Source organism: Helianthus annuus, chromosome 16, assembly GCF_002127325.2.
Source record: "Helianthus annuus cultivar XRQ/B chromosome 16, HanXRQr2.0-SUNRISE, whole genome shotgun sequence".
In the NCBI taxonomy this organism is placed as follows: Eukaryota; Viridiplantae; Streptophyta; class Magnoliopsida; order Asterales; family Asteraceae; genus Helianthus; species Helianthus annuus.
In genome coordinates, this window is record NC_035448.2 from 60,718,734 (window position 1) to 60,746,192 (window position 27,459).

At 41.2% G+C, this 27,459-nt stretch overlaps 1 non-coding gene across 1 annotated transcript; it reads right to left on the minus strand.

The window, feature by feature from the left end:
• Positions 1–5,569: 5,569 nt before the first annotated feature.
• Positions 5,570–5,676, minus strand: LOC118488718. Its single transcript, XR_004885262.1, has one exon. It is a non-coding gene; the product is annotated as a small nucleolar RNA R71 (small nucleolar RNA).
• Positions 5,677–27,459: the final 21,783 nt, after the last annotated feature.

A 27,459-nucleotide genomic window follows, 5' to 3' on the forward strand; every position in this document is an offset into this window, starting at 1 on the left:
GAGCTATGGGAGTTGATGAATGCTTTTCACGAGTGGTTGAGTGCCGAAGATGCTCGCGACTTGATGTCTATCACAAATGGAACGTTTGGCACAAATTACGAGCATGACGATTGGGAATTTTCGGAGCAAATGGCGGTCACATCAAAAAGAAAAGGTCAAGCATCAAGGAGGGCACGACCGGCCATTACCCGAACTCAAGTGCACGCGGTAGACGATGGTAATGTTCAAACTTCTAATCAAATTTATGATGTTTGTGCACTTTGTAATGAGTGAGGACATGCGGCTAAAAATTGCCATGGAGTGATGGAACGACAATATGAGGAGGTGAATGCTTTGCAAGGGCAAGGAGGGGGTGGTAGAAATTACAATACGAATTCTAACACTTACCACCCCGGTTTGAGAAACCATCCAAACTTCCACTACGGGAATCCCTCGAATCAAGCCAACCAAAATTTTCAAGGAGCTCAAGGTAATTTTGCACCTCGCCAATAATACAATCAAGGGAACTGTCGAGGTGGAAATAATTATGGCTACCAAGGGCAATCTCAGCAAACGGGTCAAGGTGGTTCGAGTCAAACTTCATCAAGCGGAAATGAGGTCATGGAGATGCTCAAGGCAATGCAACTAGAGATGCAGCGAAGAAATCAAATGGATGATGTTCGCATGCAAAAAGATGAAATCCGTGACAAAGCGATTAAGTCGTTGACTACTCAAATGGGTCAACTTGCAAGTGACGTGGCATTATTGAAGAAAGCAAAAGGTCAATTACCAAGTGACATGGTGATAAATCCCAAGAACAAAAAAAGCATTAACATCAATGTGGTAAGCACCGTTCCAAATACTACATTTAATGAAACATTGCTAACTTCTTCATATCAAGTGAATGCAGGTTTGGAAAAAGATGCCAAAGTCGAGAATGATAAAGAGTATGGAGCACCAATCGTGCATATCCGAGTGGGGAAACTAAAAATTCCTCATGCATTATTGGATTATGGGGCGAGCATGAGTGTGTTACCAGGTGATCTATACGACATGTATGATTTTGGTCCGCTTCAGGATGTAGACACCATGGTGAGTTTGGCGGATGAAAGTTGGAGGCGTCCACGGGGAAGTGTTAAGAATGTTATGATTCGGTTGGGAGAATTCGAATACCCGGTGGATTTTCTGGTTTTAGATTATGCTACTACCATGATGGCGTCACAACAAAGGGTGATTTTGGGTCGACCGTTTCTCTATACGGCAAATGCTCAAATCGATTGTAGAGAAGGAATCATTACCATGACTGAAAAGAACCGTAAGTTGTCATTTGGTGTCCAGACTAAGATGATTAGTTACGATTTTGTTGAGGCGAAGGATAGCGGGTTTAGTGAAAAGGTATTTCAAAGAATGAGAAGAAATTACCCACCGGATCATGAAGAAAAAACATAAGGGTTCAAGCAAGAGTGTATTTGATTACCCACCGAGTCGAAACGAGACGGATGCATTTTGCTCAATGGCACGAGGAAGTGATGGAGATGGCATGACCGTTTCTTTGAGCCACCTTAAATGGGGGTGGCACGGTCTGGCTGAAGACCTGAAAACTTAGCGCTGCTCGGGAGGCAACCCGGTTTTTTACTGATCTTGTTATTTCTTTAGTTTTCTATGTTTCAGGGCCATGGCAACACTCAAGTGTGGGGAAGATGTGCGGATATTTGTGTGAAGGTGGTGATAGGAAATTGGATCAGTTACAATATCTGTTGTGTCAAACTTCACCAGGTCAATGTACTTTTTCCTTACACTTGTCATGTTCTTTAGCTTTGAAATATTGTTAGTTTATTAATTTGCGTTTGTTTATAAAAAAAAAAAAACAAAGTTGATGTTTTTGGTGTTTAAGCGATCTTCCCTTCAAAACCATACATTGGGGACAATGTATCCCAAGTGTGGGGATGAGGGGAAATTTTGAAAAATTTCTGAAAATTGTAAATTTTTAAAAATCAATTGACAATGGTCCAAATTGAACATTTGAATACAAAACCGCATGATACACCGGCATCCCATATTCCCTTGTTCTTTCTTGGTGAGAGTTGAGCCATCTCTTTGAATTTATTAGAAATATTTTTCTTTGATGAGAGTGGCAATGGGTGGGGGTACATTAGAACTTGTGCTTAGATGCGGTTTGAGGCCTTAGCTTTGCATGAACGTGAAAATGATTAGGGCATTTAGGTAGCCTCGTCATGATGAGTGCGAGTGTGGGATTTGGGGGGTTGGACCTCATAAATTATATATATGAGCATGGTAGTGAGACGGGCGGGGGTTTGGACTTTAGTAGCCCATTTGAGCTTTGAGCCGATCTTTTGTTAACCCGTGCCTACTTTCTCTTAAAAAATTAACCTCTATTTGACCCGGTCTATTAGTATAATCATCTTGTTCTAGTATGCTTGTTTGTAATGTTTATTAAATCGAAAGAAAAAAAAAGAAAAAACAGATATGAAAAAAATGAAGACAAAAAGAGAAAAAGCAATGAAAAAAAAGAGAAAAAGAGATTGATGTATTGTATATAGATGTTATGTTTAGATAGAAATAAAAGACCGGGCCGAATCATTAGCTGCTACATATATTTCCATTTCCTACCCGTATGCCTAGTCGTGTTACAACCTTTAAGTCCCTTTTATTCGCATGCATGTTTAGCAAATTATTTAGGCGAAGGACCGATTTAAGTACAAGCAAATTATTGTTCAACTACCCATTTACCTTAAGTGTGTTCTAGCTAATTTTTGCTAGTATTATTTGTCACTGAGAGGAGAGTTGTTGTGAGGGGTGTGTTATGCGCGATTTTAAGAAAGAATTAGTAAATGAGGACATTTGTTTGCTTGGTTTGTGCTTGATCGCTTGAATAAATTGTGTTTTGTTGAGCGGGTTGCTTGGGGCAAGCAACGGTTAAGTGTGGGGATGTGACGGGTAGTCCGTAGGACAACCCTTAAGTGGTATAAATGATAATAAAATCCTACATTTAATCGGGTAGTTGTCTTGAATTAGATAACTACGGTTGTTTGTGTTTCAGGTACAAATGGGAGCTTAAAATGGAAGGAACATGGAGAATAAATGAAAAAATCAATTTTTGTAATTGAAGAATTAATAGGATAGCATGATAGAGGACGAAATTACGAGAACATAGGCGAAAACGGTGAAGAAAACGGAGTTGAAACGAAAAAGTTATGATGAAAACAAGTTTTCATGTTGAAGCCTGCCGTAAGCTACGGCAAGGGCCGTAGATTACGGTGCCAACTGGCCCTTTTTGTCACCGTATGACAGTTTAAAGCCACCGTAAGCCATTCCAAGCCACCGTAAGCAACGGTGGCCAACGTAGCTTACGGCGCTGACCTGCGTAAATGTGTAACTTCCACCTTTTAATGCGGATTTATGGTGTCTTTTCACCTCTAATCATTCCCATTCGGTTACACACAGTTCTAGGGGTGATTTCTAGTGTTTTTTGGTGCTTGAAGACAATTCCTAATCATTCGGTTTGTGTTTTTAATTGTTATGAACATTGAAACTTGTGTGAGGATGATGATTCAAGTCATGAGTGGCTAAACTCTTGATGACTATCTTTGGTTGAAGGTTTGTATCAGACTTTATGCTTGATTTCCTAATTTCTAGAATAACAAACTTTGTCTTCTTGATTGTTTGTTATGGTGTGTTATTGATAGTTTGTAAATTGTTGATTCTTATGTTAATCTAATTTGAAACCATACGTTCTTGGTGCCATTGGCAATCGAGATATCATGGGTAGAATTAGGATTGGGTAAGGGTTAATTGGTCATCGGGTAACAACCTCACGTTCTAGGAATCTGAGTACTTAGTTCCCTTTTATCACAACAAGTAATCACACATGAACTATGTCTATGTAGTTCTTTCTAGTGGAATGATAGCATAAACGTCGAAGCAACCCGGAAACTAAAGATGGTCATTTGTCTCTAAATTGTTTACAACCCAAAACTTTCAATTTGCAATTAGAATAGTAATCTTAGTTTTAAAACTCAAAACAATCAAATTAACTCTTGAACTTTACTTTCATTGCAATTAGTTTAATTTAATTGATTTAGATAAACCCTTAAATAACACATATTCCACAAACTCCATGTGTTCGATTTCCACTTGCAACAAACTATTTAGTAGTAATTGGATTAAATTTGATAGTGACCACGACAACACGTCAAATTTTGGCGCCGTTGCCGGGGAGTAGTGCGCAACGTGTGTTATTTTTTATCTTTTTTGGTTTGTTATTTTTCTGGTTTACACTGGGTGTGTTAGTGTGCAGGTATTTACAGGTGCATGCGTACGAGAAGCTCTCACAAGCTATCACCGTTGGCATTTGATCCAGAGAATGAACGGACTTTAAGAGGAAACATAATTTTGTTAAGGGAAAACAAATTTAGCGGTTCACCAACTACGACAATTACACCACTTAGATACATGGATCCACCGCCACCACCACCCACTACGAGTGAGCTTATACCACCTTTCATACCATCATCAACTCAACCCTCGCCAAATACCACCATGCCTAACACTACTACGGACCCTACTCCACCACATGATGTTACACCAACCAATACTACACAACCCATTACCACCCAAGATGAACCTACACTCACTTTTAACCCTTCTACTACAATTCCAGCATTCACGCATTTCTTCCCGGGTGCGGGTCAATCATCTTCAACCTATTCAATACCACCAAATTCAACTGTTGTTCATGCTACTTCTACATTTAGACCATCGAACCAGTCGGGTTTTCAAAATTTAACCCTTCCATTTGGGCAATCTTTGGGTATATGAGGAGATGGATATAATGAAGGGTATGAAGATTTTGAGGGTTATGAGGGAGAAGGATATGCATATGGGGGTGATGGAGATCAAGGGGAGTTTGCTTATGTACAAGGTCAAACTCAAGGAATGCCAAGTGTTGGTGGAATTCCACAACAACAAATTATACCACAACATATTCGGCCAAGGCCACAAGGGCCACAAGTGCAACGTCCTATACCATTGCAACAAGTTCGTCCACAAAATGCACAACCACAATTCCAAAGGCCAGTTCAACACCCACCGATGCCACAACATCAATTTCAACCACATGTACCTCAAGGGCCTATGCAAAGACCAATGGGTCCTATTCTTCCAGGGGGTCGGTTGGGTGTACCAAGAAGACATCTTAGAGAACATGCGAGAGGCATTGAAGCGTATTTTAGTCCGATAATCACTCACAATCCTTCACCGGTAGTTATTCCTCACAATAATCAAGGGAGGACATTTGAAGTGAGAACCAATTCATTGCAAAGCTTACCAAAATATAAGGGTCTAGCAACGGAGGAGCCTTATTTTTCATTTGGAGGCTTACGACTCGATTTGCAACACTCTTGGGAGTCAAGGATTTTTGGCCGACGATGTCAAATTGGTATTATTCCAATTTTCTTTGGAAGACAAGACAAAGAAGTGGTTTTACACTCTACCTTCAGCATCTATCTACACATGGGCGGAGATGCAACAAATCTTTTTAGATGAATTTTACACTGCTCAAAAGACAAATGTTGCTAGGAAACGGTTGAGAAGTTTTCAACAACAATCTGGTGAGACGTTTCATGAAGCATTCGAGTGGTTTAACATGATGATCAAGAATTGTCCTCATCATGGGATAGAGCTATGGGAGTTGATGAATGCTTTTCACGAGTGGTTGAGTGCCGAAGATGCTCGTGACTTGATGTCTATCACAAATGGCACTTTTGGCACAAATTACGAGCATGACGATTGGGAAATTTTGGAGCAAATGGCGGTCACATCAAAAAGAAAAGCTCAAGCATCAAGGAGGGCATGACCGGCCATTACCCGAACTCAAGTGCACGCGGTAGACGATGGTAATGTTCAAACTTCTAATCAAATTTATGATGTTTGTGCACTTTGTAATGAGTGAGGACATGAGGCTGAAAATTGCCAAGGAGTGGTGGAACGGCAATATGAGGAGGTGAATGCTTTGCAAGGGCATGGAGGGGGTGGTAGAAATTACAATACGAATTCTAACACTTGCCACCCAGGTTTGAGAAACCATCCAAACTTCCACTACGGGAATCCCTTGAATCAAGCCAACCGAAATTTTCAAGGAGCTCAAGGTAATTTTGCACCTCGCCAATAATAGAATCAAGGGAACTATCGAGGTGGATATAATTATGGCTTCCAAGGGCAATCTCACCAAACGGGTCAAGGTGGTTCGAGTCAAACTTCATCAAGCGGAAATGAGGTCATGGAGATGCTCAAGGCAATGCAACGAGAGATGCAGCGAAGAAATCAAATGGATGATGTTCGCATGCAAAAAGATGAAATCCGTGACAATGCGATTCAGTCGTTGACCACTCAAATGGGTCAACTTGCAAGTGACGTGGCATTATTGAAGAAAGCAAAAGGTCAATTACCAAGTGACATGGTGATAAATCCCAAGAACAAAAAAACCATTAACATCAATGTGGTAAGCACCGTTCCAAATACTAAATTTAATGAAACATTGCTAACTTCTTCGTATTAAGTGAATGCAGGTTTGGAAAAAGATGCCGAAGTCGAGAATGATAAAGAGTATGGAGCGCCAATCGTGCCTATCCGAGTGGGGAAACTAAAAATTCCTCATGCATTATTGGATTATGGGGCGAGCATGAGTGTGTTACCAGGTGATCTATACGACATGTATTATTTTGGTCCGCTTCAGGATGTAGACACCATGGTGAGTTTGGCGGATGAAAGTTGGAGGCGTCCACGGGGAAGTGTTAAGAATGTTATGATCCAGTTGGGAGAATTCGAATACCCGGTGGATTTTCTGGTTTTAGATTATGCTACTACCATGATGGCGTCACAACAAAGGGTGATTTTGGGTCTACCGTTTCTCTATACGGCAAATGCTCAAATCGATTGTAGAGAAGGAATCATTACCATGACTGAAAAGAACCGTAAGTTGTCATTTGATGTTCAGACTAAGATGATTAGTTACGATTTTGTTGAGGCGAAGGATAGCGGGTTTAGTGAAAAGGTGTTTCAAAGAATGAGAAGAAATTACCCACCGGATCGTGAACAAAAACATAAGGGTTCAAGCAAGAGTGTATTTGATTACCCACCGAGTCGAAACGACGTATGCATTTTGCTCAATGGCACGAGGAAGTGATGGAGATGGCATGTACCGTTTCTTTGAGCCACCTTAAATGGGGGTGGCACGGTCTGGCTGAAGACCTGAAAAGTTAGCGCTGCTCGGGAGGCAACCCAAGGTTTTTTACTGATCTTGTTATTTCTTTAGTTTTCTATGTTTCAGGGCCATGGCAACACTCAAGTGTGGGGAAGATGTGCGGATATTTGTGTGAAGGTGGTGATAGGAAATTGGATCATTTACAATATCTGTTGTGTCAAACTTCACCAGGTCAATGTACTTTTTCCTTATTTTGTCATGTTCTTTAACTTTGAAATATTGTTAGTTTATTAGTTTGCGTTTGTTTATAAAAAAACAAAGTTGATGTTTTTGGTGTTTAAGCGATCTTCCCTTCAAAACCATACATTGGGGACAATGTATCCCAAGTGTGGGGATGAGGGGAAATTTTGAAAAATTAATGAAAATTGTAAATTTTTAAAAATCAATTGACAATGGTCCGAATTGAACATTTGAATACAAAACCGCATGGTACAACAGCATCCCATATTCCCTTGTTCTTTCTTGGTGAGAGTTGAGCCTTGTCTGTGAATTTATTAGAAATATTTTTCTTTGATGAGAGTGGCAATGGGTGGGGGTATATTAGAACTTGTGCTTAGATGCGGTTTGAGGCCTTAGCTTTGCATGAACGTGAAAATGATTAGGGCATTTAGGTAGCCTCGTCATGATGAGTGCGAGTGTGGGATTTGGGGGGTTGGACATCATAAATTATATATATGAGCATGGTAGTGAGACGGGCAGGGGTTTGGACTTTAGTAGCCCATTTGAGCTTTGAGCCGATCTTTTGTTAACCCGTGCCTACTTTCTCTTAAAAAATTAACCCGTATTTGACCCGGTCTATTAGTATAATCATCTTGTTCTAGTATGCTTGTTTGTAATGTTTGTTAAATCGAAAGAAAAAAAAAACAGATATGAAAAAAATGAAGAAAAAAAGAGAAAAAGCAATGAAAAAAAAGAGAAAAAGAGATTGATGTATTGTATATAGATGTTATGTTTAGATAGAAATAAAAGACCGAGTCGAATCATTAGTTACTACATATATTTCCATTTCCTACCCGTATGCCTAGCCGTGTTACAACCTTTAAGTCCCTTTGATTCACATGCATGTTTAGCAGATTCTTTAGGCGAAGGACCGATTTGAGTACAAGCATATTATTGTTCAACTACCCATTTACCTTAAGTGTGTTCTAGCTCATTTTTGCTAGTAATATTTGTCACTGAAAGGAGAGTTATTGTGAGGGGTGTGTTATGCGCGATTTTAAGAAAGAATTAGTAAATGAGGACATTTGTTTGCTTGGTTTGTGCTTGATCGCTTGAATAAATTGTGTTTTGTTGAGCGGGTTGCTTGGGGCAAGCAACGGTTATGTGTGGGGATGTGACGGGTAGTCTGTAGGACAACCCTTAAGTGGTATAAATGATAATAAAATCCTACATTTAATCGGGTAGTTGTCTAGAATTAGATAACTACGGTTGTTTGTGTTTCAAGTACAAAGGGGAGCTTAAGATGGAAGGAACATGGAGAATAAATGAAAAACATCAATTTTTGTAATTGAAGAATTAAGAGGATAGCATGATAGAGGACGAAATTACGAAAACATAGGCGAAAACGGTGAAGAAAAAGGAATTGAAACGAAAAAGTTATGCTGAAAACAAGTTTTCATGTTGAAGCCTGCCGTAAGCTACGGCAAGGGCCGTAGATTCCGGGGCCGACTGGCACTTTTTGTCACCGTATGACAGTTTAAAGCCACCGTAAGCCATTCCAAGCCACCGTAAGCTACGGTGGCCACCGTAGCTTACGGCCCTGACCTGCGTAAATGTGTAACTTCCACCTTTTAATGCGGATTTATGGTGTCTTTTCACCTCTAATCATTCCCATTCGGTTCCACACAGTTCTAGGGGTGATTTCTAGTGTTTTTTGGTGCTTGAAGACAATTCCCAATCATTCGGTTTGTGTTTTTAATTGTTATAAACATTGAAACTTGTGTGAGGATGATGATTCAAGTCATGAGTGGCTAAACTCTTGATGACTATCTTTGGTTGAAGGTTTGTATTAGACTTTATGCTTGATTTCCTAATTTCTAGAATAACAAACTTTGTCTTTTTGATTGTTTGTTATGGTGTGTGATTGATAGTTTGTAAATTGTTGATTCTTATTTTAATCTAATTTGAAACCATACGTTCTTGGTGCCGTTGGCAATCGAGATATCATGGGTAGAATTAGGATTAGGTAAGGGTTAATTGGTCATCGGGTAACAACCTCACGTTCTAGGAATCTGAGTACTTAGTTCCCTTTTATCACAACAAGTAATCACACATGAACTATGTCTATGTAGTTCTTTCTAGTGGAATGATAGCATAAACGTCGAAGCAACCCGGAAACTAAAGATGGTCATTTGTCTCTAAATTGTTTACAACCCAAAACTTTCAATTTGCAATTAGAATAGTAATCTTAGTTTTAAAACTCAAATCAAGTCTTGAACTTTACTTTCCACTAACTATTTAGTAGTAATAACACATATTCCACAAACTCCCTGTGTTCGATACCCACTTGCCACTAACTATTTAGTAGTAATTGGATTAAATTTGATTGTGACCACGACAGCACGTCATGCATCACAAAGCTTATTCTTGAGCAGCTGAAAAGCTTCTTCTTGTTTATCTCCCCATTCATACTTCTTATCCTTTTGAGTAAGGGAGGTCAGCGGTTGAGCAATCTTGGAGAAATCCTCAATGAATCTGCGATAATACCCTACTAAACCCAGAAACTGACGGATCTCGGTTGGCGTCTTCGGAGTTTCCCAATTCTTAATCGCCTCGATCTTGGTGGAATCCACATGAATTCCATTTTCATTCACCACGTGACCGAGAAACTGTACCTCACATAACCAGAACTCGTGCTTCGAGAACTTAGCATAGAGCTTCTCCTTCTTTAGCAGCTCTAAGATGGCTCTAAGGTGTTGCTGATGATCTTCCTTCGTCCGCGAATAGATTAGAATATCATCGATAAACATAATCACGAATTTATCGAGATATGGTTTGCAAACTCGGTTCATCAAGTCCATGAATACTTCCGGTGCGTTTGTCAAACCAAACGACATTACTAGAAACTCATAATGTCCATAACGAGTTCTAAAGGCAGTCTTTGGTATACTCTCTTCTTGAATCCGCAGCTGGTGATAACCAGATCGAAGATCGATCTTGGAGTAGTAACTCGAACCCTGAAGTTGATCGAATAAATCATCAATCCTCGGGAAAGGATACCGATTCTTGATGGTCAACTTGTTTAGCTCTCGGTAGTCAATGCACATACAAAAACTACCATCCTTCTTCTTGACAAATAGAACTGGAGCTCCCCAAGGCGAGAAGCTTGGCCTAATGAATCCCTTGTCCAGAAGCTCCTGAAGCTGCGTCGACAACTCTTGCATCTCAGAAGGCGCAAGTCGATAAGGTGCTTTGGCTACAGGCGCGGTGCCTAGAACCAAGTCAATATGGAATTCGACTTGTCGTTTAGGCGGTAATCCTGGCAAGTCTTCAGGGAAGACTTCAGGATATTCCCTTACCACAAGGATATCTTCAAGCTTCGGTTCTTTGACCTCTTTATCAACAACGTGAGCCAAGAAGGCAACACATCCTTTCCGCAAAAGCTTTCGTGGCTTCAAACAACTAATAATTCGTAGAGGCGTATCATGCTTCTCCCCATGAATCACGATCGTCTCTTCATTCATCATTGGGATGCGGATAATCTTCTCAAGGAATACGATCTCAGCTCGGTTACTCGACAAGCAATCCATTCCAACCACTACATCGAAGCTTCCCAACTCAACTGGCAGCAGATCAAGCGTAAACTCACGCTCTCCAAGCTCTATCACACAGCCTCTAATTACTTCGTTAGCCTATACTAGCTTCCCATTAGCTAGTTCTATCGAATACGGGATATCTAACTTACTGGCAACTAACCCAAGTATATCCTTAAACTCTAGAGATACGAAACTATAGTCGGCACCGGTATCAAATAGCACAGATGCAAAATGTTGATTGATAGGGAATGTACCAGTGACTACGTTCGGATCTTGACGAGCTTCCCTAGCTCCAATGTTGAAGACTTTTCCCTGGGCTTTATTGTTCTTTGGGCAATCCCGCTTAAAATGCCCTACTTCACCGCAACTAAAGCAACCTTGGCCATTTCCGGTACCACCCTGATTATTGTTGTTATTTCCTCCGCGGTTTCCACTTCCGGCTTGGTTTCCGTTTCTGTTTCCATTTCCATTACCTCCCTGGTTATTTCTATTCCCATTACCGTTTCCACCACGGTTACCATTGCCATTTCCATTTCCTCTCTGACCACATTCCCACGACCATTACCAGCCCAGCACGTTTCCTTCGAATGACCATTCTTTCCACAGTTATCACACTTCCTGAACTTGCATTGGCCGGCATGATGATACTGACATACATTACATTTGGGCAGGGTGCCCATATATCCTTTCCCTTTGTTCTCAGAACTTGCAGCACCAGTAGCACCAGTTTGTGCCTCCGCTTGTGGGTTAGCGTCTCTACGCTGGTTGGCATTGTTGTTTGCACGAGTACCCTTCTTGAAGTTCGAAAACTTCCTTTTGTTCTCTCCTGACGACTCGATATGAGTCTCCTTCTTCTTTTGTTCAGAGATTGAAAATTTGCCCAATCTAATGGCTTCTTCAGTCAATGCCACGCTCAAGTCAATAGCTTCAGTAATCGTTGGAGGCTTAGAAGTAGTCACCATGCTCAGTATTTGGGTTGCCAATCCCTAAATGAAACATTCAACTCGCTTGAACTCTGGCTCTACCATGTAGGGGAAAACACGAGATAAATCATGGAATCTTTGCACATATTCCGCTATCTTAGGACCATCCATTTTCAGATTCCAAAACTCGGTTTCCAACTTTTGAATTTCAGCCCTTGAGCAATATTTCTTGCACATCAACTCTTTCATCTCATCCCAAGTCATAGTATACGCTGCAGCCTCACCTAGAGTCTGAACCTGAAGGTTCCACCACGATAGAGCTCCCTCTAGAAATAGTCCAGATATGTAAGTGACTTGATGCTCTGGCGCACCCTTACTCGTTCGCAGCACAGAATCCGTCTTCTATACCCATCTTACAAAAGCTACGGCACATCCAGTGCCGTCAAAGTTCAGAGGCTTGCAGTCCAGGAACTGCTTGTAAGTACAACCGTGAGGTGGGTTATTTCCTGAGGTTCCTCCGCTGTGTTCGGAGTGTAGGGCCTCATGTTGTGCGATTGCCTGTGAAATCCGTTCTTGCAATTCTGCCTCAGTTGTAGGCAACTGAGTGTTCCTTCGAGGAGGCATCTTCTAAGAAGAAGATTGTATAGGTCAGGTCTTATTCGTATAATAAATATATAGTACGGATACATAATAGTGTTTATCATAGAAAGCAAGCATATAACATCACAATCATAGCACAAACAGGTAATTTAACAACGTGTTTAATGAGAACATGACGATTGAGCTTTCATTAATCATCGACCACAAGTGTTGTTACATGTTTTACAAAGTGTCACATCAAAAGGGACTCAGGGTCACACTACCCCTGTCCAATAAGTCTACCAATCTACAAAAGTCATACAATCAAAAGGTGATCTCTAAAAGGCTTCACAAGCTCAGCTCAGTAGTGGTGCTCTCATCAAAAGCAATGCAACCTACATAAAACCAAAAACCAGCTATGCTGATGGTGGTGGTGGAGGAGGAGGTCGAGGAAAGAAAAGCGAGTTGTGCACATGCGCAAGCTCCTCCTCAAGCTCATAGACATGACGCAGAAGATAACTGATCTGTTGCTCGACAGTGAGAAATCGAGCATCAAACTCTGGAAAAGTAGTATGAGGTGCAGGGGGATGCGAAAATGGAGACGGTGATGAACGAGGGGGAACAAAAGCAGGCTGACAAGGACATGGTAAAGGACGCGGTGTCATCTCAAGCTCCAAAATCCTACGACTCATGATCTCATACTGAAGCTGAAGTGATAAAAGTAACTCATCCCGGGTATAACCAACAAAATGAGAGGGATGGTAGGGATCTGAAATGGGCATGGTGTACGGTGGGAACCATCGGAATGGCTCATCAGGTGGTGAAGAAGTAAAAGGAGTAAACAGTGCAGACTGGGGAATGTGTGGAAAAGCTGCTGAAACGTGAGGGTCACGAGTAGGCTACTGGCCTGAAGTACCTTCCCCTGGACGGGGTGCGGGTATATCCTGCAAGAAAATGATAGGTAAATCAACACGTTGGGCATCAGACTCCACAGAGTGAAAAGGAACAACATCAGCGGGTGCGGGAGCAGGTGGAGGAATAAGTGGCTCAACAGGTGCAGGAACTGGATCAGGTATGAGGGGTGCAATGTCAGGTAAGCCAAAAGGAATAGGGTCATGATCCGGTAAAGGCTCAGGATCAGCAGGTGCAACATTAGGCTGATCAGCAGGAACAAAATCTGGCTCAAGACCAGGCTCGGGATTGTGTGGAGGAGATGGTGCAGCTGACATGGCCGTATCATCATCAGAATCAGTGGCATTAAGTTGTAATCCAACTGCCTGCAAGGCGGAAGACGTCACAGACTCAAAAGAATCTGAGATAGAGTGTAAACTAGAATCAGAGGAAATCTCAATAATGGGGATCTCGAGAAGTGGAATAGCAACAACGTCCTCATCCAACTCTCCATCACCATGAGCATCATCAGGGGACCATCAACAAACAGGTCAAAGTCATCATCAAACAGATCATCAAAAGACCAATCCTCAGGAGGGATGACCACTAAAGGAACAGGAGCGAGGATCGGTGCCACAATATGCTCACCATCGGGATGCCTGATGATAAGATGACCATGGACTGGAATAGGAACAACAAAAGGATCCTCGTCTGGAATACCATCAGCAAGCGGTAAGTCATCTCCAAAATCAGGCAACGCAAACGGCTGAAAGTCGTCATCATCGTCTGATAGCATATCTGGGTCGCTCTCAATATCTGAAGTAAAGATCTCCGGCTCTGGTGCGATCTCGTCATCGGACAATCCGCTCTCGGATGAAGACATAGTGTCTATAACAGAACAATCATAACATATGCACATATATTCACCATTATCATTTAGCATGCAATCAAAGACAATGTATCATGAAATCATGTATCCTTACAAATCCTTTCCATTATTCCTAGTCTCCCAGACTAAACCACCTAGTCTCCCAGACTAAACCACCTAGCCTCCCAGACTAAACCACAAACGTAAACCTTGTTATCGTGCTTCGTGTCTTTCCTTTGTAAAAATGTTGTTTCCCTGGATCTAGTCGTTTCGTGTATGCAATGAAAACATGTTGTAAAAATATTTTCTTGAGAGCCCTAAGGATTGTAGTCTAGACTCGAGAAAGAATCCTAGTTCGCTACAATCAAAGCTCTGATACCAAACTGTCAGACCCTGACTTTTGCGGAAGCGTGATTATGTGTGACTTGCTTAATATCATTGCATTCAATCATAACAACAACTATATGATAAAACTAAAGATGATCATCCATTAAATAAGTTTAAAATATCACAAACATCATTTTTTTGAAACATAGACTTCAAATCTGAATTACAAACCATACGAATTGTTTAGAGTTCCATAAGGACTCGACAAAAGACTTTAAATAACACCAGGCTTTGAAAGATGTGTCTTATCTAGGATAAAACACATTTTCCAAACCCTTAGACTACGGATGTCATCTTTTATTCTCAACATAACTTGAAACATCCAAACGCCCGCCAGATCCACATTTAATTCCCTGAAATACATGTAGTTGGAAAACATCAACAAAAGTTGAGCGAGTTCATGTGTTTTGTAAATGTGCACGAATAAACCTTTGTAATTAGTGAAAGTATGTATGTATGTTTGTAAACCCCTGGTATGAAAGCAAACAAGGAAAAAGAGAAAACAGATCATTAATGGTTTGCAAGGCCATTAATATGTGTGACGTGATGCAGGAAGGCTCAAACCTAGCAGATTTTGCACCGGGCTTCAGTTTGAAACATAGTCACCTCATGGGCCAAACCCCGGTCCACATTTGTGTGGGCTCGCTACACCCAAATAGATGTATCACTCATGTACCTCGGTCCTACAACGAGGATTAATGGTCTTAAGCGTTATACCCACCACTCACATGATCTAGCAGTACCTTTCCTTAGCTAACCATACCATGTATAAGTGTTTGTAAACAGTATGTAACATATACTTCACCCCCGAAGTTATAAAACTGAAAACAGTTAAATGAAAAGGGAGACATGAACTCACAGTCTTGCGTTGTTCGTAATCAACGGTAACTCAAAGCTTCTTTCGGTGTACACGACTACCTACAACGTACTATGATCTATTAGACGAGCGGGTCGTGCCTTGACTTAGTATTACTTAGTGTCTTTGAGTTACGTTTCGTTGTGTCTTCAGTATTATTCCAAGTTATATAATTATTTGTTAAAATAATAAAATATTTTAACTTAAATTATTTGTATTAAATTTTTGGAATAATAGTTAAAACAATATATTTTAACTTGATACTTTTCAAGTATTTATACATGTATATCCTTCCCAAGGATGGGTGTATTTGTATTCGTGTTCTTATACTTGTATACTTTTGCCATGTATTGGTGTCGTATTCCGGAGTGTATTTATACGTACAAAAATACGTATTTTCTTGTAATTGTTAAGTATTCTTATACTTAGTTTTGTATTAATTTTTTCGGAATAATATTTCTATTAAAAATACATCAATATATATATCCAAAATATATATTTTGAGGAATATTATGTAGAAAAATTATTTATATTTTTTCCCTTGGCAAAAATATTTATTATTTCATACAAGTCTCAAAAATTGTTAGTGCATACGTCTGTCGACTTCATCTTGTATCGAGTCTTATACTAGAATTGTTAGATTACGGCACGTTGTACGAGGTAAATAGGAGGTTTTGGTGGTATTTGAGCTAATTCCGCTTGAAAGTGTCATGTGCACTGTCACACCCCCAAAATCCACCATGCGGAGTACTACCGCTTGGAGGCGTGACATGACCAGGATCGAGCCACTAATCATACTGAACTATGTATTTAAGTAATTAAAGCCAACCACAATACGATTGGTGACCGAAAGCTAGTTAACCAAGTTTTAATTTAAACAGCGGAAGCATAAACGTAAAGTCCAAAATATGAGTCCATAGTTTATAAGTTAAAGTTTCAAACGCAGGTTTAATAAGTTCATAAGGATTATATATTAAACACGGGACATAACCGTCCGTACACCACAACGACTCCTTCCTCGTGCAAGCTCCAAGCATTTGGCGACCTGTAAGGCATGTAACAACGAGTCAACAACAAAGTTGAGTGAATTCACAGTTGGTTGTTTAGTTATAGCATTCGTTTCGTAAATCATTTGTTCGTTTTGAAAACCATGTATCGTATGAGTTTGCATCGCGGTCCTTCTGACATGTTTGCGAAGGTTAGTGGGGGTTTCCCATGTGTTACTAGACCACGCGTATCGATTGCTACGAAAATATAAGAGGTGCCCTAAGTCAATGTCTATCAGCATTGACCCTTTGCCCATAGTCCATTAGTACACGCCCGTCCGACTGGCACGGTGTGAGGTTTGTTAAACCTAATAGCGCTATTAACTAATAACCCGCTCGCCATAGGCCTCGGCGATTAAGTCGATAAATGAGGGACTTAAAGTGATAGAGTTGATGGTCTTATGATCGTGTACGTAGGTTTTACGTACGTGCCCTTCAATCCGAGGACAATAAAAAGTAGTTTAATAGTAATGATAGTACAAGTAGTTAATCAATCCCATTCCCAAACCCCTGGGAATCCCATGCCTTAGAAAGAGTGTGAACTCACCTCGGTTCGCTCGGTTAGATTCTCAAATATAGCTAACAGTCAAGGTCGGTCAATCACGTCCTAATATAATTTACCAGTTAGTCATTTAGTGGCTTTCAAATAGAATACAAAGTTCCTACACGTATCTATCACACAACATGCATCGTTTTAACGGTTTATGCCCCTCTAAGTTTCCCATCCTTTCCCCACTCATAAACAAACATACGATATTGCACGTAACACATATAACATGTTAGATAATTCACCGATAGCATACTCGACATTTAGACACGCAAGTCACAACTTATGTCAATTCAGCATAAATATTCAAAACCAGGCTGTTTTCGGACATTTTAATAAAATAGTTACAGGTCACAATAAATTCCCAGAAAAATATATGACATGTGAAAAAGTCTCGTTATGTTCTTGTAAAATTTTCAAGGTCTAAATGTTTACAGATTTTTCATAAAAATTCCAGCAATGAACAGTGGTCTGATTTGTTACCATTTTACCCCTGCCCATTGTTTATTTTATTCCAGAATCACCGAGTCTCCGAATGAGGTGATTCCAGTTGGAGAATTTCCGTTTACTCGCATATTTTCTCCAGTTTAAATTTCGTAAATTAAGTCCCAATAACCCCTTAGATATAACAGAAATCGTGACCTGCATTTTCAGCTGAAACTAGACAGCCCAGCGTGCTGTTACGAGAAATTCCATTTAAGATAGTAAACGATGTCGAAAACTATGAATCCAGAGCCGTTGGAACGGTATTTCGAAAAGGTACGTTTTAGACTTCAGAAAATACATTTTTCACTGAGTTAAACTCCGGTTACAGCCAACTGAAGTTGGCTGTAAAAATCAAACAGCTTCTGTTTCAGCTTTCTATCAAACTTTAGTGAGTTATTTCGGTTCCGATAATCATAATAAGCGACAATCCACATATGCACAGCAGAATAACAATATAAATTTCGAGTAAACAATGATCAAGTGCCATGCATGTCTTATGCAACATCTATCCAACAGGTTTACATAAATTTTAAGTTTCAAGAACATGATTTTTGTTTATGATTAAAGGTGTTATAGTGAGAATCAATAAACAACAACTTGTAACCATTAAAATGTGAAGTGAACAAGGGTAAATCAGAATCTTACAACTAGCTTTCAAGCTAGGGAAGAACACTTTGAAGATGATGGTGAAAATGATGATGAGAAAGCAAGAAACAAGGCCCTTTGAAGCTCCACAAGTTGCAAGCTTCCTAGAATCACCTTCTAAGCTTGAATGAAGCTTCAAAATGGAGGAGGATGAGGGTGATATGGTGGTGGTGATGGCAGCCCAGGTCTGGCCGATTTTGAGAGAGAGAGAAGTGAGAGGTTTAGTGAAATGGTGGAGGTGATATTATGATAAATCTAGTGCCATGTCCTTATAAGATCTCTCATATATTATGTTTAGATACACAAGTAAACATCCAATAAATAAATGCCATAAAATCAATACATATATTTGAAGTATGGGAGGTTGATATGGTGGGGTCCATCAAGAGCCATGAATTCGGTTGGGGGGGGGGGGTCTAATTGCAAAATGTGTAACTAAAATGCAAAGGATAGTAAGATTGTAAGTTTGAACTTTTATGTGTAGTAAATTGAATTTAAGTGGGTGTTACGGCATACGGGGATCATGACTAGCCATAAATAATAAAATAACGTGTTTGACAAATATTTGGTGTCCCGGGTAATGTCCGGTTGTTCGGTCGGATACTGTTCCGTTAAAGTGCTTAATTGTATCGTAAAGTGTCTTATTTATATTTTTTTTGTAACGAAATAAATTCCTAACACATAGGAAAATATACCGGACCATTTAGTGACTTTTCTGTATACTACCAGTATGCTAACACGCACATGTAAGTATAGTTCAGTAATCAGAGAGCAGTTAAATATTTCAACACAGTTACCAAGCACTTAAATTATTATTAAATAAATTGTACGGAATACACGTAAATTGAGGGTTGTCACATTCTCCCCTTGTTAAGAGAATTTCGTCCCGAAATTTAGCGCGTGGTTACTGAGGAAGCTAGCTAAGTTGCGTTGTTTTCCTGATTTTCCTGGGGTGTCACATCATCCCCCCGTTGATTTGGAATTTCGTCCCGAAATTCTGCAGTAGCTTCAACCTCAGTAGTGGTTGCGTTTTTCTTAAACAGTTGGGGATACTTGAGTTTCATTTGGTCTTCCCGTTCCCAGGTATACTCTGGGCCACGACGAGCATTCCAACGAACTCGGACAAGAGGTATTCTGGTGTGCTTGAAAATCTTAACGTCTTGATCTGTAATCTCTACTGGTTCCTCAACAAATCGCAACTTGTCGTCAATTGTGAGCTCCTTGAGGGGAACTATGAGGGTCTCATCTGACAGACACTTCTTCAGATTCGACACATGGAATACGTTGTGAACTCAACTGAGTTCTTCAGGTAGGTTCAGCCTGTAAGCGACTTTGCCAATTTTCTCAATGATCTCGAATGGCCCGACGTAACGCGGGTTGAGCTTGCCCCGTTTGCCAAATCGGACTACACCTTTCCAAGGTGAGACTTTGAGTAGCACTCGATCCCCAACCTGGAACTCGACTGGTTTTCTTCGCTTATCGGCATAGCTTTTCTGACGGTCATGAGCTGCCGCCATTCGTTGTCGTATCTGAGCAATCTTCTCGGTTGTATCTACTATAAGTTCTGGACCAGTGATTTGACTGTCACCAACTTCTGCCCAACAAAGAGGTGATCGGCACTTTCGTCCATACAATGCCTCAAATGGAGCAGCCTGGATGCTGGTGTGGTAACTGTTGTTGTATGAAAACTCCACTAATGGGAGATGCTTTTACCAGCCATTACCAAAATCGATTACACATGCTCTAAGCATGTCTTCAAGGGTTTGAATGGTGCGTTCAGATTGCCCATCCGTTTGTGGATGATAAGCGGTGCTCATGTCTAATCGTGAGCCAAAAGACTTATGCATAGCTTGCCATAGTTCAGAGGTAAAACACGCGTCACGATCAGAAATGATGGAGGTTGGCACTCCGTGCCTTGATACCACTTCTTTTAGGTAGATGTCCGCTAGAGTAGAAAACTTATCCGTTTCTTTGATAGGCAGAAAATGTGCAGACTTGGTCAGTCGATCCACGATCACCCAAATGGTATCATTTCCGCGTTGAGATCTGGGCAGGCCGGTAACGAAATCCATGGAAATTTGCTCCCATTTCCATTTCGGGATCTCTGGTTGTTGAAGTGGGCCTGATGGTTTCTGGTATTCGACCTTGACTCTAGCACAAGTCAAGCATTTACTGACGTAGGTCGCTATGCTGGCTTTCATACCAGGCCACCAGTATGTAGTCTTTAGATCGTGGTACATCTTATCTGAACCAGGATGTACTGAATAACGAGACTTATGTGCTTCATCCATCACAAGCTCGCGTAAGTCTCCATACAGCGGAACCCAGATGCGTCCGTTAACATAGTAGGCGCCGTTTTCCTTTTGTTCTAGCCGTTGCCTCGATCCTCGTAGGGACTCAGCCCTGATGTTCTCTGCTTTCAATGCTTCAACCTGAGCATCACGAATCTGAGCTGGAAGGTTGGATTGGATGGTAAGCTGTAACGCACGTACACGCCTAAGTATAGTATCCTTCCGGCTGAGGGCGTCAGCCACAACATTGGCCTTGCCCGGATGATACTTGATCGCGCATTCGTAGTCATTCAAGAGTTCGACCCATCGACGTTGACGCATGTTTAACTCCTTTTGCTTGAAAATATGCTCGAGACTCCTGTGATCGGTGTAAATGGTGCACTTGGTACCGTACAGGTAATGTCTCCATATCTTAAGCGCGAAAACAACTGCTCCCAATTCCAAGTCGTGCGTAGTGTAGTTCCTTTCGTGAACCTTAAGTTGGCGCGATGCGTAGGCAATGACCTTGTCACGTTGCATCAACACACAACCAAGTCCTTGGATGGAAGCGTCGCAATAAACCACAAAATCATCTGTGCCTTCAGGCAATGAGAGGATAGGCGCGCTACAGAGTCTATCTTTCAAGTGCTGAAAGCTGTGCATCACCCCAACGATAGGTAACACCGTTCTGAGTCAGTGAAGTGAGAGGTTGCGCAATCTTTGAGAAATCTTTGATAAACCTTCTGTAATATCCTGCCATACCTAAGAATTGGCGGATCTCTGTTGGTGTGCGGGGTGCAGGCCAATTCTTGATCGATTCAACCTTAGATGGATCCACATGAATCCCATCCTTGTTTACCACATGGCCCAGAAAATGGACTTCGCGAAGCCAGAAGTCACATTTCGAAAACTTGGCATACAGCTGCTCTTTACGAAGTAGTTCCAGAATAAGCCTCAGGTGTTGCTCGTGTTCCTCCTGACTCTTAGAATAGATCAGGATGTCGTCGATGAAGACTATGACAAATTTATCCAAGTAAGGTTTGCACACTCGGTTCATGAGGTCCATGAAGACCGCTGGTGCATTCGTCAACCCGAATGGCATAACCAGAAACTCGTAATGGCCGTAATGAGTTCTGAATGCTGTTTTGGAGACGTCCTCCTCTTGGACTCTCAGCAGATGGTATCCCGATCTCAAATCAATCTTAGAGTAATAACTCGACCCTTGCAACTGGTCGAATAAGTCATCAATGCGCGGAAGAGGATAACGATTCTTCACAGTCACCTTGTTAAGTTCGCGATAGTCAATACACATTCTGAAAGTACCATCTTTCTTCTTTACGAACAAGACTGGAGCTCCCCATGGCGAAGAGCTAGGACGTATGAAACCCTTTTCCAAGAGTTCTTGTAGTTGCGTGGACAGTTCTTCAAGTTCCGATGGAGCTAGACGATAAGGGGCTCGAGCTATGGGCGCTGCTCCATGAGCTAGCTCGATTTGAAACTCAACTTGGCGATGAGGCGGAAGACCAGGTAATTCCTCAGGAAATACCTCAGGAAAGTCGCGCACAATAGGAATGTCTTCTATCTTCCTTTCTTCCGAGGACGCCTCAGTAACGAGGGCTAGGATAGCGGTGTGGCCCTTCCGTAAACACTTCTGGGCTTTAAGGAAAGAGATGATGCCTACAACAGCACCACTCTTGTCGCCACGAATCACGAGGGGTTCTTTACCAGGGCGAGGGATGCGGACGATTTTCTCCTTGCAAATAATCTCCGCTTGGTGTCGAGATAACCAATCCATCCCAATGGCAATGTCAAAACTACCCAGAACGATAGGAATGAGGTTGATAGAAAAGGTCTGATCGGCACGGACAAGCTTGCAACCTTTAACTATATGTGTAGCCTCTAAACTTTTGCCATTTGCTATTTCTACCGTGTGCTTGGTGTTCAAAAGTGTTGGAGTGTGCTTAAGCATTTGGCTAACTTTTAAGGACACGTAGCTAGTATCGGCACCCGAATCAAATAAAACAGTAACAAAGAAATCATCCAGAAGAAACTTACCCATCACAACGTTGGGATCGTTCCTTGCATCACCCTGACCAATCACGAAAGCACGACCTCTTGCTCCATTACCATTGTTGTTACCCTCGTTGTTACCTCCATTGTTGTTCCCGTTTCCCTGGTTGTTGTTGTTGTTCTGATTTTGGTTAAGCTGGGGACAGTTCTTCTTAAAGTGGCCTTCAGCGCCACACTGAAAGCATCCCCTGTTGCCCCGTTGCTGTTGTTGATTTTGCGGTGCTTGTTGTTGCTGCTGGCGATTCTGATTTGCAGGCCGTGAGCTCCTGCAATCCTTGGCTTCGTGACCCATCTTGAGACACCTCTGACAACGTCCTTTGTTGCATTGACCACTATGGTGTCTGTTACATTTGTTGCACTTCGGGTGGTTTCCTCGATACCCACTGTCCTTGATTACCGGAGGATTGCTAACCAGGACTCTGGTAGCCATCAGTCTTTCTCTGCTGAGACTGAACCGAAGCAGAACCCTTACTGGAGTTTTCATCCCATTTTCGCTTGTTGTCATTGGGAGCATCAGAAGTAGTGGCGCTAATATGTTTGGGCAGTTTGTTCTGCTCAACTGCCTGATCAGTGAGACGGTGAGCCAACTTGACGATTTGCTGTATAGTGCCAAGGTTAGCTGAGGTTACGTGGCTTTGAATTTCTGGCACCAAGCCCTTAAGGTACAGCTCAATGCGTTTGTAGGGAGGGTCCACCATAGTAGGACACAGGATGGCCAGTTCGTTTGACCTCTTAGTATACGCCTCAATCTCAGACCCCGTCATCTTCAGATTGAAAAATTCCACCTCTAGCTTGTGGATGTCGTCACGACTGCAATACTCTTCTCTAATCAGTTCTTTGAAGCCGTTCCATGGGGTGGCATTAGCAACCGCCAACCCAAGCAATTGGACCTGTGCTTTCCACCAGGTTAACGCAGCTCCTTCGAGTGTTCCAGTAGCATACTTCACCTTACGATCTTCCGGGCAATCACACATCTCGAAAACAGACTTGAGCTTCTTGAACCAGTGGAGAAGGCCTACAGCACCTTCTGTGCCGCTGAAAGTGCTTGGTCGGCAATCCATGAAGGTTTTGAATGTGCACACAGGAGGCTGAGCATGTTGACCTGTGGTGCGAGAATAAATGACAAGGTTAAGCACGAGGGTAGGTTTGCGAAGGTAAGATCTAAACGTCCTAAGATAGGTCGAAGTAGCAGGTTATACCTCCTGCAGGAACAGCTGCGAGTGCCTCAGCTACTCGTTCGTTGATCAGAGCCGTCACCTGGGCTTGAGTAAGGTTGATACGTCCTCCGCGTCCGCTCATGATCTTCATAACGAAGCAACGTAAGTGAGGAAAGTGTCGTGAAAGTGCGTAAGTGTGGGACGACAGTAGAGAGTAAGCACACAAGGTTCAAGTAGCAGTTATCACGTTAACTAATACACAGTGTGAGCTATCTAACCGACAATATAACATAAATCATACCACCTATTGTGTTGAGTCTTGCACGTGGAGCGAGGCGTCGTTGTGGATCGTTGAGCACTGTACAGGTTATAGTCTGGTTTTATCGAAAAGCTTTTCCCTTTTTTAAAACCAAGTTCACTATAACCAATGGCTCTGATACCAATCTGTCACACCCCCAAAATCCACCATGCGGAGTACTACCGCTTGGAGGCGTGACATGACCAGGATCGAGCCACCAATCATACTGAACTATGTATTTAAGTAATTAAAGCCAACCACAATACGATTGGTGACCAAAAGCTAGTTAACCAAGTTTTAATTTAAACAGCGGAAGCATAAACGTAAAGTCCAAAATATGAGTCCATAGTTTATAAGTTAAAGTTTCAAACGCAAGTTTAATAAGTTCATAAGGATTATATATTAAACACGGGACATAACCGTCCGTACACCACAACGACTCCTTCCTCGTGCAAGCTCCAAGCATTTAGCGACCTGTAAGGCATGTAACAACGAGTCAACAACAAAGTTGAGTGAATTCACAGTTGGTTGTTTAGTTATAGCATTCGTTTCGTAAATCATTTGTTCGTTTTGAAAACCATGTATCGTATGAGTTTGCATCGCGGTCCTTCTGACATGTTTGCGAAGGTTAGTGGGGGTTTCCCATGTGTTACTAGACCACGCGTATCGACTGCTACGAAAATATAAGAGGTGCCCTAAGTCAATGTCTATCAGCATTGACCCTTTGCTCATAGTCCATTAGTACACGTCCGTCCGACTGGCACGGTGTGAGGTTTGTTAAACCTAATAGCGCTATTAACTAATGACCCGCTCGCCATAGGCCTCGGCGATTAAGTCGATAAATGAGGGACTTAAAGTGATAGAGTTGATGGTCTTATGATCGTGTACGTAGGTTTTACGTACGTGCCCTTCAATCCGAGGACAGTAAAAAGTAGTTTAATAGTAATGATAGTACAAGTAGTTAATCAATCCCATTCCCAAACCCCTGGGAATCCCATGCCTTAGAAAGAGTGTGAACTCACCTCGGTTCGCTCGGTTAGATTCTCAAATATAGCTAACAGTCAAGGTCGGTCAATCACGTCCTAATATAATTTACCAGTTAGTCATTTAGTGGCTTTCAAATAGAATACAAAGTTCCTACACGTATCTATCACACAACATGCATCGTTTTAACGGTTTATGCCCCTCTAAGTTTCCCATCCATTCCCCACTCATAAACAAACATACGATATTGCACGTAACACATATAACATGTTAGATGATTCACCGATAGCATACTCGACATTTAGACACGCAAGTCACAACTTATGTCAATTCAGCATAAATATTCAAAACCAGGCTGTTTTCGGACATTTTAATAAAATAGTTACAGGTCACAATAAATTCCCAGAAAAATATATGACATGTGAAAAAGTCTCGTTATGTTCCTGTAAAATTTTCAAGGTCTAAATGTTTACAGATTTTTCATAAAAATTCCAGCAATGAACAGTGGTCTGATTTGTTACCATTTTACCCCTGCCCATTGTTTATTTTATTCCAGAATCACCGAGTCTCCGAATGAGGTGATTCCAGTTGGAGAATTTCCGTTTACTCGCATATTTTCTCCAGTTTAAATTTCGTAAATTAAGTCCCAATAACCCCTTAGATATAACAGAAATCGTGACCTGCATTTTCAGCTGAAACTAGACAGCCCAGCGCGCTGTTACGAGAAATTCCATTTAAAATAGTAAACGATGTCGAAAATTATGAATCCAGAGCCGTTGGAATGGTATTTCGAAAAGGTACGTTTTAGACTGCAGAAAATACATTTTTCGCTGAGTTAAACTCCGGTTACAGCCAACTGAAGTTGGCTGTAAAAATCAAACAGCTTCTGTTTCAGCTTTCTATCAAACTTTAGTGAGTTATTTCGGTTCCGATAATCATAATAAGCGACAATCCACATATGCACAGCAGAATAACAATATAAATTTCGAGTAAACAATGATCAAGTGCCATGCATGTCTTATGCAACATCTATCCAACAGGTTTACATAAATTTTAAGTTTCAAGAACATGATTTTTGTTTATGATTAAAGGTGTTATAGTGAGAATCAATAAACAACAACTTGTAACCATTAAAATGTGAAGTGAACAAGGGTAAATCAGAATCTTACAACTAGCTTTCAAGCTAGGGAAGAACACTTTGAAGATGATGGTGAAAATGATGATGAGAAAGCAAGAAACAAGGCCCTTTGAAGCTCCACAAGTTGCAAGCTTCCTAGAATCACCTTCTAAGCTTGAATGAAGCTTCAAAATGGAGGAGGATGAGGGTGATATGGTGGTGGTGATGGCAGCCCAGGTCTGGCCGATTTTGAGAGAGAGAGAAGTGAGAGGTTGAGTGAAATGGTGGAGGTGATATTATGATAAATCTAGTGCCATGTCCTTATAAGATCTCTCATATATTATGTTTAGATACACAAGTAAACATCCAATAAATAAATGCCATAAAATCAATACATATATTTGAAGTATGGGAGGTTGATATGGTGGGGTCCATCAAGAGCCAAGAATTCGGTTGGGGGGGGGGGGGGGTCTAATTGCAAAATGTGTAACTAAAATGCAAAGGATAGTAAGATTGTAAGTATGAACTTTTATGTGTAGTAAATTGAATTTAAGTGGGTGTTACGGCATACGGGGATCATGACTAGCCATAAATAATAAAATAACGTGTTTGACAAATATTTGGTGTCCCGGGTAATGTCCGGTTGTTCGGTCGGATACTGTTCCGTTAAAGTGCTTAATTGTATCGTAAAGTGTCTTATTTATATTTTTTTTGTAACGAAATAAATTCCTAACACATAGGAAAATATACCGGACCATTTAGTGACTTTTCTGTATACTACCAGTATGCTAACACGCACAAGTAAGTATAGTTCAGTAATCAGAGAGCAGTTAAATATTTCAACACAGTTACCAAGCACTTAAATTATTATTAAATAAATTGTACGGAATACATGTAAATTGAGGGTTGTCACATTCTCCCCTTGTTAAGAGAATTTCGTCCCGAAATTTAGCGCGTGGTTACTGAGGAAGCTAGTTAAGTTGCGTTGTTTTCCTGATTTTCCTGGGGTGTCACATGCACTTTCAAAGGAAATTAACATTTCTAATTTCGCTTGAATGTGTCACGGTCACTTTCAAGCGGAATCACACCTCTATAAATACCTCCCAAGCGAAATTAGTTGTAACAGTCTTGTTTCCGACGGCGAAGCTCCGTCGAAGTGTCTCCAGCTTGTAAATTGTGATTAGATCAATAAACTGAGACAGATTAATGATTTCTAGTGTTGTACAAGCTAAACAAAGACAGAATCAATGAATTCCGCCTTTGATTCTATCTGAGCACTCTTCTGATCGACTCATTAAGGTCGTTTCACGATCCTACAA